Raw genomic sequence first — 18,139 nt, 5'->3', positions numbered from 1 at the left:
TTTGCTATATGTTAGGCTAGTTATGAAGTACAAGTATTTGTTTGAGTTTTGGATGGTGACATTCAATAGAACAGGGCTACAAAGTATGAGAAGTTCAGACCATTGGGTTAATGGAGTCAATGAAGGTGAACTGCTGGATATGGTTTCTTTGACAAAAGGAGGAACTACAGAGCAAGATAATTAATCATGGAACAACTTTCAAGCTGGAATCAGGTGAAATGGAGTCAGGGGATGAAAGGAAATTAAGAATCTTTCATCATGTTGACAGAGGGAATGTGTATGAATATTACCAAGGAGCAGTTAAGAATTCCTTAATTATATTCAGGGTGTAAGAACCAGGGAAACAGGAGCAGTTAAGAATTCCTGCCTATGCTAGTCCTGAAGAAAACATGAAAAATAACAGGAATTGAACACAGAGTACAGTTAAGCAAGTTCTGGGTTATTCTTTTTCCCTGTAATTTAGAACATGATATATAAATGATATATAAAACACAGAAACAGTAAAACAAGAGTTAAAAAGACTTATTGATCCATGAGGTAATTCGAGAATTCTGTAACATATTCTTCTGCCATTAATTCCACAACCAGCAAGTTCATCAGCAAAGCATTCTAGCAATCTTTTATTCAGAAGAGTTCTCAAATTTACAGCGCAGTTCCAGAATGATAACACCAACCCCTAATACTTAGTTTGGGGAGGTATTTGTACAAAAATGTTTACAAAATATCTCCAAGGAGATAATATCTTGCAATAACTTCTTTCACCTACTCTACAGAAGGAGTAAATGCTCTTGGGAATAGAGAGAAATGAATGCAGAAGTAAGAAAATGTTGTGTTGGCCATTTTGTTGGTGAGATGCATTGATTGTTTGCCGAGTAAGTCGGCCGATGGATTTTTTAGTGAAATTCCGCGCTGCTAGCATTGTTTTCTCGGGTGCTTTTTACTGCGCTTTAATTGACTACTGCCCAGCGTGATTTTTTATCTGCTCTTTCCTTCACTTTATAACATCTGTAGCGTTCTGGGAATATAAACAAAACTTTTATATCTACCTAAAAAATTTCCAACATACTCTGCCACCATTGGTCATCTGGCAATTGGTGTTTGCGCATTTTTATTAGAGTTTCATCAGCATCCGTGTACTTGAAGAAAGTAGGCTGGAATGTGAAAAGATGCCTCACTTCATGTTCAATAAAAAACAGATTTTCTAAATTGTCATACAGGCTCTGTCCAGATGGGAGTGACTTCTCTCCTACAGAACTTGATGATGCTATGGCTTGGCTATCCACATATGTATTTAACCTGTGTACATAGGCTGCATGTGTCATTAGTCTATAGTCATCAGTTAACAAACTGGGCAGACCCTTTTCCTCCAAAGCTGTAAACTTCTGTGTGAAAGCATTTATCTCCATTTGCATTTCCTGGCACTTCCTTTCCAGATTTTGTATGAAATTCCTCATGGTCAGAACCCTTTTAATTATTAAAATAGTGCCTGTCCTGTCCCTGATATCTAGTTTTGCCAGATCTTCTTTGGTGTGGGTGTTCAAGAAATGTATTAGCCTATTGGCCTGTTCGGGCATGTTTCCCAATGAATCCCTAGCCCTTTGAATTTCTTCTTGAGCTGCTGCTACCAAATCAATCTGCTCATGAATTATTTGTATTGATTTCCACATATGAGTGATGGATTGGCCAATGTTGGCCCACAAAATCCTCCTGATTTCTCTCAGAGGCTTGTCTAATAAGAGGTCCTTTTCCAATGTCTTTACTTTATTTTCCAATGCTTTTACCTCCCTTGTTTTTTCTTCCACTGTCATTTTAGATTTATCGTAATTAATTTCCAACTTTGCCAATTTCTCTTTGGCATCCTTTAATTCTGAGACTTGGAGTCTTAGATCCTCCATAGCCTTTATCAGTTCTTCAGTAGTCATGGTAGTGCTGCTGCCTGCTGCTGTTCTTGTTGAAGTACCTGCTTTCGATGTTGGGGTAGTGGGAGGGACTGCTGTTGTTGCTGTAGGAGGAGCAGTGGTAGCTGTTGGAGTTGTTTGACGTGGCTGGGAGGTCGACACTCCCTGTTTTTCCTGTAATGCTTTCTCCAAAGCCTGCTCGGTTTCACTTAGCCTTTGATTCATTTTTATTAGCAAATCCATCATGTCTCCTTCTTCTTTTTCTTTCACTATCTCTGTGGTTTGCGGATGCATAGTAATTGGCAGCTTTAACTGCTTCTTGAGGGCAGCTATGTCATCCTCTTTTTTCTTTATCAATGCTTTTATTCCCTTGGGATCCTTGGGATTATGTCCCAGCTCAATGATGATTTCTTCCAAGGACTTTATCCTGTTGTCCTTGGCCAAAGAGGATGCCTTTTCCAACTCTAATTGGGCAGATGTGTTGTTTAATGAATTCTGCAATTGTTGAGCTAGTATGGCTTTGTCTGCCAAAGTGGAATAGACCATTTCACCGGTTTGCTTATGCAACTCAATCTGGTCCAAAGGGTGAATGTCTTTGGCAAGAGCCTCTAGATTTGTTCTAATATAATAGGCAGCTGACTGCAGCTGCTGCACTCTGTGCTTGAAGTGACTCAAGATCATTTTCCCTTCTTTAATATCAAATGCAGACATCAATCTCTGCTGTTTGGCGGGGGTCATTTTGAGAAATTGATCGTAAAGTTGCAATCTTATTGGCTCATTTTGTGCTTTGATGTCCATGAATGTCCTCTTAATATCAGAACTTTGTTTGCTTTGTGGCCGTGCTAAGGAAATTTCCACACTAGGCAGTTTTCCCAATTGTTGTCCATGAGAACTGGTAGATGATTCTATCACTGGGGAAGTTAGTGGGCTGGCTGCCCTCTCACTTCTTGGACTTTCAATGATCTCCTCTATAACTTCCTCTTCAGGCAGAGGATCCACCCTCTACCTCTTGGCTTCTGGTTGCTCTGCTGGCCCACTTATGGGTGTGGCCTCTTCTCGGTCCCTTTTTCTGCCCTTTTCCTCATTGAGGGGAGTTTGCAATGTGGGTATCTCTGGTGCATTGGTTTGGGCAGGAGGAATTTGCCCTTGGCCTTGCTGCTTTGATGATGTTGGCTGATCTATTATTTCTTGTTGCTCTGAATGCAACACTTCTTTTCCTTTGGATGTCCCTGCAGGTGGAGTACTTTCTTGGGCAGGTTGTTGTGTAGTTGTAGCAGATGATGTGCCCGCTCCAATGTGTTGAGGCAATTTGAAAGAGACCTGTCCAAAAGAGTCCAGGTCAAGAGTTTTTTCAAGGTTTTTCATTGCCTGCTCCATTTTCTCTTCCTCAGTAATCTGTTCTACCAATGTGCCCTCTACCCACTCATCTTGATTAGTGTACTGCTCTAATTATGGGATTCTACAATGGTCATAGCATGATAGCCTATTTTTTATCTTTCTATCACGGATGAATCCATTTGGGTCATAGGGTACCCACCAAAAACTCCTTTTTAGTTTGAGTTGCTCACCTAATATCTTTTCAGCATCTTTCCACCCTTCCTTTTTGTTAATAATGAAGGGGCCTAATTGGTTTCTTAGCTTCAGCTAAGCCTTCTTCTTGGCAGCATAAAAATGAGTCAAATATGAGCTAATAAATTTCCTAAAGTATTCAAGAGAAAATAGTCTCATAGGCACATACTTTGGTAGTTTATAGGTACATAGCTCAGAGCCATATATTCTGATCTCAGTGTGATTCTGGTAAAAGTACTAGTCACCTATTTTATAGCTTTTGGACAGCTACAAAATTTTATGCATGTCACCTGAGAGTCTGGGAGGGGTACTTCTCATTAGTAGAGATGAGACCGAATATATAAATAGATCAATGAACTCACAATAAGTATAAGGATATTTATGGACTAGATGGAAGACTGAGGTCCAAAATATCACAGATCTCCTTTCTCCTTTTGCATCCAATTTCTTGACAGGGAACTGAAAACTATCTATTTGATAGTACAAGAACAGATGATATATATATGTTGTATACTTGAAGACTCCTTCTCTATTTAGGCTCATGAATTTTTCATGGATTTTGTTGCTAATGAAGGTAGCAAAGTCAAATTTGATAGCAGGAGGGTGTCCTGGAATAAATATAGACATCAGAGCTAAAATGGTTTCATCAACATACTCACTTGTTTTAAATCCTAGAACGTAGGATATCATATCAATAACATATCTCCCAGCTTCATTGAAATAGACATGGTGAAAAGGAGGTGAATCTCTGGGCTGGGAGTCTGGGCTCATGAATAAATTGGCAATCCGACCTATTTCTGCAGTGGATAGTTTGGAGCCTTGGTCCAGCAAATATTTCATGGACAGAGGAGCCAGAGGCTGACTAGGTTTGAAGTGCAACATCTCATTGATTGAGTCAGGAGTGATATAGAAAAGGACAGTGCCATTTGGAGACATGACTGCTCTTTGAGTAGGCTCATAGTTGGCACAGCATAAGCGGATTATATCTGGAAATACATTAACTGATGGAAGATAGTATATGGGCATATTGGACTCCCATATCCCATAGAGATTAGTTTTGTTCAGGTAACTATTTCTAACTTCACAAAATGTTTGCAGATGGTCTTTGATACCCATTAAGTCTTGTATTTGGAAGTCCCTATCAGCTAAGGGCAACCATTCTAGCTCCTTGTGAGGTGCATTAAGGGGAGCAACATTGAGGGCCACTGGAGCCTCCATTTTTCAATCTTCTGTGATTTTTTTAATTTGAAATTTGGGTTTTCACAGCAATAGTAGGTAAAACAGTACTTTTGGGTCCTTTCTGCGGGAATTGCAGGCCGAAATGAGCTTGAATTTTAGCTAAATGGGTGAAATTGCAGAGGGAGATAGATTTTGAGGAATTTCTCGGAAAAAATGGGCAGAACAGTGGTTATAGTGCACAGGTTTTAAAGGCAGCACGGTTTTTAATTGAAATTTGGGTTCACCAGGCAATTTTTGCAGAAAAATTTAAGAAAAACGGGGTTCGGGAATGAAATGTAGGTAAATACCTGCTTTTATGAGCGCCCTGTGCAAAATGCAGGTGGCGGGCCGAGCTTGAAGACTGGTTTGCAGGCTGGAGTTAGCTGGGTGGCAGACTGTGCAGTCAAAAAGCTATTTTGGTCGAAAAATCGCATGCACAGGTCGTATAGAACAAACAAACAAAAATGGATAAAACGACCTTTTCATGCCATTTTGACAAAAAATTTGGTTTTGGCGCACTTTGGTCAGGTGACATTAGCATGACGCAATGATTTTGTCATATAGCGGGGGTACGGAGGCTGACTTGGCAGTGACGTGGCAGGTGACACGGCGGATGATGCAGAGGCGGGGTGGTGGACGACGTGTCGAATGACGAGAGGGTGACGCAGCGGGGAGGGGGCATAGGCGATAAGTGGTTTGGCCCCTGCACCGCCTTTGGGCCATGGTGGTATTGGAGGGGGGAGGCAGCGATCACACCGGGTGCCTGCCACGTGTCTTCTATACGGCGACAATACCGCCCATCCCCCGGACGCTATCGTTCGGCACATAAGGGCTTGCGATATACATGTGGGCCGTCGGATCTGTGGACTATGATCCGACGGCTAGCGACATATAAAACAAGCAGAGGGCTATGGGGCGGGGTCCCACCGTAATTTTTCAACATTTTTGTAATGTTTGGTGGTGTATTTGTTTTGGGCTGTCGGGCGGGTTAAGTTAATTAATCAACCAAGTGTTGATTAATTCCTTTTAAACAGCGGGCCATGGATTATTAAAAGGGTTTCGCATACACCTTTTGACCCGGAGTGTATTATAACATATGGCCTATAGTGTAGCCGGGAGTGGGGTATTTAAGGTTTTTGTTGGGATTTCTTATTTATTTATATAATAGGGGTGGGGAAAACATTATGTAGGAGCTATAAAATAGTGTTAGTAGGTTAATATGAAAGGTAGGTTTAAACAAGACACTAAGTTAAAAAGGTAAACTTAGGCTTAGGGAATAAAAGGGATCCAAGTGGTGAACTTGGAAAACTTAGTACAATAGAAGAAGAACATTTTTACACAAGAAATGTGGCTTTGATATTCTAAGTAGAAACAGAGTTTTACTTAGTTTTTCTCATGAAATGAAGTGAACTAGGAACACTGAGCAGATCTCAATGTCCTTGAGGGGAAATTAGTGAATGTTCTTGGGGACATGAGCAGGGAAATTAGTCATGCTTCAACTATTTTGCAGCCACCTTGTCATGGCACTTTATGATATCCATGAGACAAATCATTTTCAAAGTACAAAATTGCTCACAAACCTGCTTCTGCAACACCAAAACTGCCTACCCAGCTTATTAATCCTAACATTTTTTCTTCCTTTTCTAGGGTGCATTTGAACTAGCAAACCCTTACTCTCTTGTTTTCTTTCAACTACCCTCCTATCTAAGTCTACCCTTATTTCTTCCAGGGGCTCAGATTTGACTGTTGAGCACCCTTTCTTCTCTACCTAACTACTTATCTGCCAAGCTTGAACTGTTTGGACAGATCTTATTCTCTAGTTCTAAAACAAGAAATTTAAACATGGATTGACCAAGATTGAGCTGTTGGGCCATCCATCAAGTGTGACAGAAGTCACTGATTGCACATATTGAACTTCTTTGCAAAAGTAGGATAGTAGTGGCATTTTGGACTAGCACACTTTCTTGGTATTTTCTTTGGGGTTCATTTTCTTTCTTTTTGACCAATTCATTCTTTTTGCCCTTTGATTTTTCTTTTAGGGCATACCCTCTTTACATTTTTTAAATTTCTTTTTTTTATTGAAATATGGAACCTTTGCAGCATGGAAAGGATGAATATATTTGGCATTTCATCTGTCAATCATGAAATATGACACCTATTGGTATAGGAACCTAACAGTCCTCATGGTACATAACTTGTATTATAGTCTTATATAGTCTAGGAGAAAGGGGTATTTCGACCAACAACATAATATTCTCCTCCAAGATGATGAGGAAGTATTTTCATGTATAACACATTTAAGAAGATATCATAATTCAAATTGATAACTTAATATTTGTAAACAAATTTAAGGGTCATTGACAACATTCATAAAAAATATAGCATTATCCTCATATATAACAATTCTCCATAAAAAAATCATTGACAATTTTCAATATACATATATGACTACTAAATCAACACTTATCACATATATCATTATTCCAAGTTAAATTCACAACATTACATCCAAAAATAGTAATATCATCATACATAATGATTCTCCATCAAAAAGCATTGACACTTTTCAACACATATATAAAGTAACAAGATAATACTAATAATATTCTCATCATCTTTAATAAAATAAACTAAGATTCAAATGTGTGATTATCAGATCAAAATCTTTTGTGAACACCATTAATCTAAGGTAAATTCATAAAATCCGTCAAAATATAGTAATATCATCATACATAATTCTCCATCAAATTAATGTTGATAATTTTCAATATATACATAAAATAACAAGATAAAAATGATAATATTATCATCATATTTAATCAAATCAACTAAAAGTCAATGTATGATTACCAAATAGAAATGTTTCATAGATATCATTATTCTAAGATAAATTCACAACATCCATAAAAAAATAAGAATCTCATCATACACAATAATTCTTCATAAAAAAATGTAAACAACTTTCAACATATTCATAAGGTAACAAGATAGTACCGATAGTATTATCATCATTATTCCAATCAACTAAAATTCAAATGTACGATTACTATATTAAGACATCCCAACTAAATATAAAAAATAACACATGGCTAGCTAGCACCACGAAAATCATAGTCAAGATCATCCTCATGATCATTTCCATGATCATCACCCTAACCATCTTGATAATATCATCCACATAATCATCACCAATGCCATCTCCATCCTCATCATCAACATCTCTGATATATGATGTAATCTAAACATAGTCTATATCATCATCTTCGTGGTCATTAGGTAGGACATAATAACATTTAACAACATAATAAAATGAGGTAGGACATAATAACATTTAATAGTACTAAAAGATAAAATGAAAATATGGTTTAAGATATATTGGAGTTCCAACTAAAATTACACTTGTGATTCACATTAAGTGGTAGAAGCATTTTTTAATGCATATGAAGTAGGTACCCATTTTTTCTTCATATTATATTGTGAAAGTTTCTTATGGTGTCCATGCATGATTGGTAAATTAAGAGTTATTGGAAACTTTATTTCAAATTACAATTGTAATTTAGATTAGAAATAGAAGAATTTTTAACAAAAAAAGAATGTCACATGAAAAAGTAAATTGTTTTTAATGACAAATAAGTCGCATACAACATGAATGTCACATGAAACACTCGGTTTTTTTTAATGCATGTACTTTTATCTATGATAAAATGGATCCTAATGTTCATTCAAGAACAAATGATCACAAATAACTACTTCATTTTATCCATTATCACACTTAATCCAGTATACCTAGTGACAACAATGATTCCATTCATATTGCTTTGAACTCCCTAAATATAAAGTAAAAGAAAAAACTCCATGACCACAACCACGACCACGACCGCAACACTCTCCCTTGCCTCATCCACCATCAGAGACAATGAACGTGGAGTGATGACCATGATAGCAACCCCTCCCTTGCCTCGTGTCCACCATCAAAGGCATTGAACTTGGAATTAAGAGTACTCATGATTTATTTTCTCTAATTAATCTCCAATGAAGCAAAACTTGATTAATATATCAAGGACTCCATCAAGTAATAGATATATCACAGGCAAAGCTCACAAACCTCATAACTCCCCATCTTCAAATCCTAATTTGAAAATAGCGAGACTGCAGATCTGCATTGTTAACATTAGACCTGCGAGATGCAGAGCAAAAGCCTGCCAGAAAAACCGGATGTGCGAGGAAAGATAGTGTGGTTATCATGAAACATCTGGAAACCATTGTTGAAAGGGTGACCATACTATCATGGCCTGCTTTAACAAAGTTTAGAATTGCATCTCACACTTTTTTTGTCTTTTTTTAATGTATACTTCTAGATTCTCCTCAGAAAAATAATATTGACAACAGATCAAATTTTACCTTACCTTTATATGCATTCATGAGATTTATGGGGTTTTGTATGATGGAATAAGAAAAAATAGTCCAAAAATGATATCTGAATCAATATGGATAGACACAGCCAAATTTGAGACTAGACCAGGATCTGAGTTTTGCAAGAAATTGAATTGTAGAGTGTGGGAAGGGCACTGAGAAAAAATATCCTATCATTGTAGTCTCCTAGGGACTGTTCTAGTTTTGTAGGGCATTCAAAGCCTTCGGCAACTAGCTCCTATTTGGATATGGAAATATTGAGGTTTGTTTGAGTCGTATAATTTCTGTGGACTTGGTCAAAGTTGAAGAACAACACTTGAATCAGTGCTCAAATTGCCAAATTCTTCCAGAATATGCATGGAATTGGATTAACTGTAGGTGGATTATATGCATACTTGAAGTCCCAGCCAAGCCTACCACTAGATTGACAAAGATTACATATGTGTCATGTCACCTAAAGAAGTTCTGTTAAGTATGAGAAGTAGACTTTAAATCAATACTCAGTGGAACTCTCTTCAAAACAATCATTGAATACTTGTAATGTAAGAGCAGTCCAACAGTGGAGAAATTCATCATCTGTTACATGAATTCCTATTTCAGCAAGTATGAACCTCTTACAGCATGAGAAGAATTAGGAAGGGTATCTCTTCATCCTACAGCAGGGCCTCATGGTCACATGTTGCTTAAAAGACAAAGTAAAGGTTTCTTCATCAGCAAATAAAGGTTCATCATTTCATATCAGTCTCAAAATTGTAGAGTGTGGGAAGGGCACTGATAAAAAATATCCTATCATTGTAGTCTCCTAGGGACTGTTCTAGTTTTGTAGGGCATTCAAGGCCTTGCTATAGGCAACTAGCTCCTATTTGGATCTGGGAATATTGAGGTTTGTTTGAGTCGTATAATTTCTGTGGACTTGGTCAAAGTTGAAGAACAACACTTGAATCAGTGCTCAAATTGCCAAATTCTTCCAGAATATGCATGGAATTGGATTAACTGTATGTGGCTTATACGCATACTTGAAGTCCCAACCAAGCCTACCACTAGATTGATAAAGATTACATATGTGTCATGTCACCTAAAGAACTGTTAAGTATGAGAAGTAGACTTTAAATCAATACTCAGTGGAACTCTCTTCAAAACAATCATTGAATACTTGTAATGTAAGAGCAGTCCAACAGTGGAGAAATTCATCATCTGTTACATGAATTCCTATTTCAGCAAGTATGAACCTCTTATAGCAGGAGAAGAATTAGGAAGGGTATCCCTTCATCCTACAGCAGGGCCTCATGGTCACACGTTGCTTAAAAGACAGAGTAAAGGTTTCTTCATCAGCAAATAAAGGTTCATCATTTCATATCGGTCTCAAAATTGTAGAGTGTGGGAAGGGCACTGATAAAAATATCCTATCATTGTAGTCTCCTAGCATTATGCACACCCTCTATATTCTATTTACAATCCCAATCAAATTCTACATATGATATTTTTAATTACAGTGGGAAGAGACAAAATTGTGAAGCTCTCCTCCTTACATGAATGCATGTAATAATGATTTAATGATGGTAGCATCTAATAAGCATCCATGTGAATCCAAACCATTATATACAAATATGCAAAGTTTTTCAAGTATATAGCAAAGGTGCATATAACCAATATAACACTAAGTGCAATCCAATCTGAACCAGAATACAACAACAAAGAGGCTTTGAATGGCCTCTAGAGTCCAAAAATAAAAATAGTATTAATTAATAAATATTAAATATAGTATATACTCTAGACTCTACAATCTAATCATAGGAGAGAATCATCTGAATTCTCATCATCTACATCTTCAACATGACTATATAGTAACTAACACCTCCTAACAGCAGGAAAAACATTTTCATAACAGTCCAAGAAATTATGAAAATCAACCCTTGAATCACCTCCAAACTAGCCCAGGAAATTCTAAAATAAACCCTACAATCAAGTCCAAATCAGCCCAAGAAACTCAGCTCAAAAACTCTCCAAATCAGCCCAACAAATTCTTCAAAACAACCCTTCAAGAGTTCAAAAAACACTCCAAATCAACCCAAGGCTCAACTCAAAAATTCCAAATTCCTCAATGAATTGTATGAGTGAAATGGAGGGTGGGGACCTCTTTAAATAGCATTAGCAGGGACCTAGGGTTAGGTTTAGTGTAGTCAATCACCACTTGGAATCAATCATTGGCTTCTCTACTAGTCTCAATACCATCTAACCGACATCATTCTTTAGGATGAATTTGTAGTCCTCTGCCATGGTATCCTACCATACTCTCTCACCTACTACCGCCTCAAAACTAAAAGGCTCTACATTAATAATGGAAGATACCAAGCACCAGAATTAGGAAATTTCTTAGTAGGATGACTAATTTCTCATCTGGCAACTCCCAAGTCTTATTCCATTGAGGATCTTCTGGTAGCAGGCCTAGAAAAACATTCCTTCCTCCTAAAAGGAAGGCTATCTTGAAGACTCCTGTAACTCAAGGCTCTCGCACAAGAAAAGTCCGCTTCAATAGCCCTTTCTTTCTCAGCCACAATGGCTTACTAGTGTCTACAAGCCCCCTTGACATGAGTGCCATTTAGGGATATCCCCATAAATTACATGACAAGTATGAAGAATGGTTGCCCATGTTCAGTGGAAATGATGTAGCTACATCTAGACAATGCATATAAGTATACTGTCACAAGTCTCATTGTAATCATCATTCTTATCATCCTATCAATTCTTCATTATTGAATACATATTCGTATATATTTGTAGAAATCTTCCATAAATTACAATAATAGGAATTCTATACAGATTTCCTTGCCAGTTTGTGTCAAAATTTGGAGAGAAGAATAGTTTGAGGGACTACAGAGAAAAAAAGGTGATTCCATTCATTGGGTTGTGCAAGCTGACAGGGAAAAAGGGCCGTGGATTGGGACCATTGTAGTTGTAACTATTATCTGTGAACCTAGGAATTGGATTGCGAGAAGAGAATTATAGCTAGCCACACTAAAAGTTCACTCTTGTGGATTCGTAGCCTCAGCTTGGAGCTGGCTTCTGTTGCAAAGGGAATTGGTGAAGTAGGGAGACTACGGTTTAGTGGAACATCCTTCTTCTATGGCCACTTGGTGGACAATTTCCAGCTAGGTAAATCTTCATGAATGTCTCTGCGAATTGTAAAAGTTCACTCTTGTGGATTCGTAGCCTCAGCTTGAAGTTGGCTTCTGTTGCAAAGGGAATTGGTGCAGTAGGGAGACTATGGTTTAGTGGAACATCCTTTTTCTATGGCCACTTGGTGGACAATTTCCAACTAGGTAAATCTTCATGAATGTATCTACGAATTGTGATGAATTAATGTTGTTTATGTTATGGATTTTTATTTTCTGGTTTATTAAGTCTTGTTTGCATGTGTAAGGCCACATACATAATCTATGATGCCATTGTGACTTATTGATTAAATATTCTTTCATAAGTATATATTCTCATGTATGCTTATGTTAACTAATTAATAGCAGGACAGTGAGGAATGATATCAGAGAAACAATTTTGGAGTGAAATTGGTGGTTTCAAGAAGTACTCGATATCCTCAACAAAGCACAGAGTGTATTGGTTACATTACAGATAAATTTCTCTCATTTCTCTGTTTATCTCAATGAGTGGAATCCAGCCAATCAAATAGGAATCTTTACTCTATCTTCATGGATGCTCTAAAAAAGGCTCACCTAAAACGTAACTTTATAAACTCAATTATTTGTTATTATTGTTTACTTACCTAAAATCATGTTTCTAATAATAGTTCTTAAATGTATAATTATTAGTGCTATTGCTCTGAATAGAGGGCATGCTCCTCCATCTGCAATTTTTGATTCTATAATGACAGATAGATTTTTTTACAATCATATCTTCTCTTTAAGAATTAAATAGCAATTATATATCCTAGTTGCTCCATGGTCTTGCAGCCTGATTGCTTCATTACCTTTGAAACAGACTGCATATCCTTAATCTCACGTTTTATGCAAACTTCTCTATCTTCCCTGTATGAAATACTCTATAAATTAAAATTTGACCAACATAACTATATTGAATCACTTTGAAGTCATTAAATGTTAGTATTTGCAATGTCTGGTTGCTCAGCATGGCCATTTTGGCAATTTAGAATTACTCTAGTTCATCCATTATCCGTCTTTATGGTGGTCAATATCCATTTCATTTGCAGGTATCTATGAAAAATTTGCAAGTCTCTTTGCCAGTGCAGTCTAGGACATGCCAGTCGGAAATGGTATGGAGGAAGGTGTTATTCAGGTGATCTAGGAGTTCCCTTTTTTTTCCTTCAATATCTGTTCAGAAGGGATAACTTCGATTTCTAAATGCCATGATCCAACACAAACAAGCCTGATGAAACATGTCAATATTTAGTTTCTAATAAAAGATCCCATATTGATTTTACAGTTGCACGTTCAGCTCTATTTGATTTTCGATTGTCAAACCATTGATCCCTATTCTGTTTACAGTGTACACCAATGCATGTGAAAAAGCATTAAATTTGGTCGATTTCTGAGTTGATTGCTACTTTTGTAGCTGCTGCCTATCCATGAAGACATGGCTTTACAAGAGCATCCTCATAGGCAAAGTTTATAAATTCTATTAGAACCAATGTCATCTCTGGGCCTAAGCCATGTCAAATTCATGACAATGCAGAGATGTCTATGATTTCCCCGGGACTCATTATTCTGGGGAAGATGGATTCATTTGGATTCAAAATGAATCCAACATAAATACATTTTTGGGTACTCCAGAATATAAAAAAAAATGATGAAAAAAGCTCATGTTTGAGATCTAACATATTGCTAGCAAGAAATTCACTGGAATGGATTTCATTATATTCAATTTATTACAAAATGCTAGAACTGTTTCCTCAAGACCGTGGAAACTGCCACAGTATTGAATAATACTTCCCTCGTGCTTCCAGAGCATCATTTCATGTAATGATGCTTATACAAAAGCTAAATTAATCTATCACAACTTTATCACTTGCTGTACAACTGGAAGTTGGAAAACCATGGACTAGATAAAATACAAGCCTTCAACCATGACCATCACTTCCATGATGCGTTTTACAACAAAAAAATATTTGTATAGATAAACATTGTGTGCTTGGCAAAAGACCACATTTTGTGCTTGGATGGGAATTTCATGCTCGGAAAAAGACCACATTGTGTGATTGGCTGAGAATTTATGTCTTCCACATTGAGGTTCAATGCATGGACAATCCTGGTTGGAAGCAGAATTGTAGAACAACCTGAAAAAAAAGAGCATCAACGTTAAAATTTTGAAAATTAATCAACACCATCATTATCCTAGCAGACCATAAACTATATGTGACCAAGAACATCAACACGCATATATACACGAGAACACAAGATCAAAATAAACACTTTCACCGAAAACACAACTAAAAAATAACAACCGACATTGATTTGGGAAATAGGACAGTTAACACTTTATCACAAGCATAAAAGGACAGAACATCGTTCAGTGAACATCGACAAATCATGAAGAGGGCATGTTCAAAATAACATAACAATCTACTACGCTATCATATACTATTCCATGAAGGCAAAATCAATTGATGAAGTCATGAAAATCCAACAAGTTCAATTGGAAAACATTGTCTGTTCTGTCAAATATGGAGATAATTATCCTGCAAACTGTCTCTTTCAGTCTTGCAATTTTCTGCATTGTCTGTAATGAGTTACCTACCATATGGCTGCATTGTAGATTCTATCTTAATAACAATTTTGAATTTTTCTGGAGTATTCCTCTTTGTATTTTGTTCACAATTTGAATTGGATCATGCCTCTGATGCTACGAATGCTTAAAAGTTGCATGAACGTTTCTGAATTTATGTAAGTCTGTCAAAATCTTGGTTTGTATTGATGAGTCATTGGGTTGTTGTATGTGCATCAATATGTATTCTTTCATGCATATATATTCGAGTGAGCTGTGAGATTGATTCATGCTAGGCAAAAGCTGTTCGTTAACTGAACTTTAGAATCCCCTCAGATGCTTCAGGATAGTAAATCCTTTTTATTGATCCTGAAATTGCTTTGACACCTATTTATCTGTTGGCCATTCTTTGTTGAGATAGGAAATACCCCTTTATTGAGTAAATAATTGAGCTAATTTAGACATGCAAAGTCAGATTTATAAACTTCAGTACCAATTTGTGTTCAAAAGCAGGCTCTGCTTGAATAAATTTGGGATTATATTTTATATGCAACATTATCAAAGCTAGCCAGTTGGCACAAACTCAATCCCAACTTCATTGCAACCTTGAATTTATTCTTTTCTTCTGGACAAAGCAGGATCAGCATAATGTTTGGTGGGTGGCTTTTCTTGTTTCTTGTCTTGAGTTTCAATATCCGTTGCATTGATGCAACCTGCCATGTATTTTCTATGTGGTCTTGGTAAGGTAGGTTTGTTCTATTGATGTTGTAGGAACTATTGGTCACTCCTCCAATCTTGAGGAGTTGCTATGGGCATAAGCAATATATGCTCCAGTGATGATGGTAGACTCTACTGAATATGGGCATCGTCATCTATAGACAGATGCAGGATGCTTGCTTAGGCACTGTTTATGGCAGACAGTAATCCACATGCTATTTGTTCTTTTTCTTGAACACTTGCTGTAAAATGTAGTAAAGATCTGTTAAAAGTGCAGTTGAGTGCCATAATAATAGGAATGGAAAGGTCTGTCATAAAAGTTTTAGGATAGGGAAGGAGGTCATAGAGTATGCCTGGTTGAACTTTTTAACTGAGTTATGCACATCATGTTCTTGCTGAAGGAGGTTATTTCTGCTTGGACTGGACAAGTTTCGTAAAAGTGACTGGCGTAGCATCTCCAGAAATTGCGTTATATCTAGGACTCCTACCCAAGTGGCTAGTCATGCTCAGAAATATTATAACCGTCTGAACTCTACAAACAAAGACAGAAGATGGTCTAGTATTCATGATATCACTAGCATGAACGATGGAGACACTTCAACACCACAGGGACCTATCACATATACAACCTTTCTGCCATGGAAGCAAAATGATAAGGATGACTACGCTTAGATTTGAAATGGCAAACCTACAAACTTCCTGAACTGTATTACAATACTCAGTTTCGTTGTTTCTAAAAGACAAAGAAAATTATCAAATGAAATTGACATTTCAGTGCACCGTGTACTAATCAGTCAATATTGAATATACATAACTTGTTCATGAAGTTTGAGGTTATTGACCTTAGGTTGACAGCTTCTTGATTTCTAAAACTGCACCAGATTTCAAGGAAAATCAAGGCCATTGCCTCCAATTCTATCAATCAATATTTGACACAGAGATATAGTGAATTTCATCTTAAACACTCTTTTGTACAGAAGAACATCTTGAACTCTTTCACCTCTAAAACACATGGTCCTTAATGCCTATAATAAACAAGTTTGCCAGCATATACAGATTTGTTGACAGAGCAGTGCTGCTGCCTACATTACACGATAAGGGAACATAAAGAGCACACTTACATGTACAAGTTAGATTCAATCCCTCGCTTTTAAGTTTTGAGCAATTGCATTCTTTCTATTGATGCATTGTTGGCTGAGAAATGGCATATGCAACTAGCACAACATTCATGGGAGTACTAGGAACTACTGATCCTGGAAAAAGTCCACTTGAAACATAAGGAACATGTCCAGGAGGAATCATGATGGGAGTACCAACAACAGAACTAGCAGGCCCAGCAATAGGTTGACCCATAGGAGGTCCATATGCGATCTTTAATAATCTGGTTTAGCGACGTGACCTGTGCAGGAAAAATGCAGAACTTGGTGTATCTCTGTGAGATGTGAAAATTGCAGAATTCGCAGTATCTGTGAGCTCTGTCTGGTTGCAAGCTCTGAAGGTGCACGATGGGCCCTCTGCGTGTGTTTGAGGCCTCAGTTTGAATTTTGCCAACCGGATGCAGACGCCCGTGATGCGACATGACCCTGAATCATCCGGAAGGGAGGATCTATTAGACAGATACCAGATGGAGTTAATGCAGAAGGGTGGCAAAGGATGCGGAGTTGGCGAAAGTGGTGGAGGGTGGCGGAGGGAATTCCCGATTGCCGGAGCTGGAAGTTTTTCCGGGCGGCCCCAGAAACTGGGCAATTCCTCCGCCTAGTTAGACTACTCCTTTAATTATTTCTTTAGGAGGTGACATTCGTGTGCTTTAAGCTGTTGACTTGGTGATAATAAATATTGCTATAAAATGATCAATACACCTAACTTTCTCAGCATAACTTTGAATTTATGAAGGTGCCTAAGACAATCTAGTTATATGTGATGGTTGCCAATAGTATTTCATGTGAAGATGTTGAAATTTAATTCACACAAGAGGTTTGTAATGTGCGTGGATTTTAAACTATAGGAGCTGCAAAGAAGGATTCTTGCTGATTTTTTTGTACTGATCGAATATCAAGGGTTCTAGGTGTTGTGAATCCTCATCATTATTTTGATGCTTATTCCATTTTCTATATCACTGGATGCAACTGTCTAGGCTTATTTTAGGGGCTTATGCGAAGTAAAGTTTATGGGCATTCAAGGGTCAAGGGTCCTTTCGGATTCTTTACTGGGCCACTTTAATACAATAATCTCTTATTCTCAGATGAAAAAAGAAACCATACAAGCAATTTTAGCGAATGCCCAAAAATTTTGAGATGATTGAAATATGACTGAAAATAATGAAACAGTCATGCCCTGTGATTTTACTATATTTAGCCGATGTGTGTAGATGAGGCGTTGTGCAATTAAATCCAGTTAGTATCAGTATGCATGGTCGTGTGAGAAAATCTTACAAAGGGGATGGGGGGTTCTGATATCCAAATTTGATGTCTAATAATGTGTTAAATTAGATTATTTCTATAATTACCAAATTAAGATGATTGATATAATTGCAATTATTAAAGCATCGAATATATCTTATAAAGAAATTATTTCATATTGTTGTGTATAAA

This window comes from Pinus tabuliformis, chromosome 2_2 (assembly GCF_031772625.1).
Source record: "Pinus tabuliformis cultivar Carrire ecotype Pingquan chromosome 2_2, CPIR1, whole genome shotgun sequence".
NCBI lineage: Eukaryota > Viridiplantae > Streptophyta > Pinopsida > Pinales > Pinaceae > Pinus > Pinus tabuliformis.
This window is presented reverse-complemented; position numbering follows the sequence as displayed.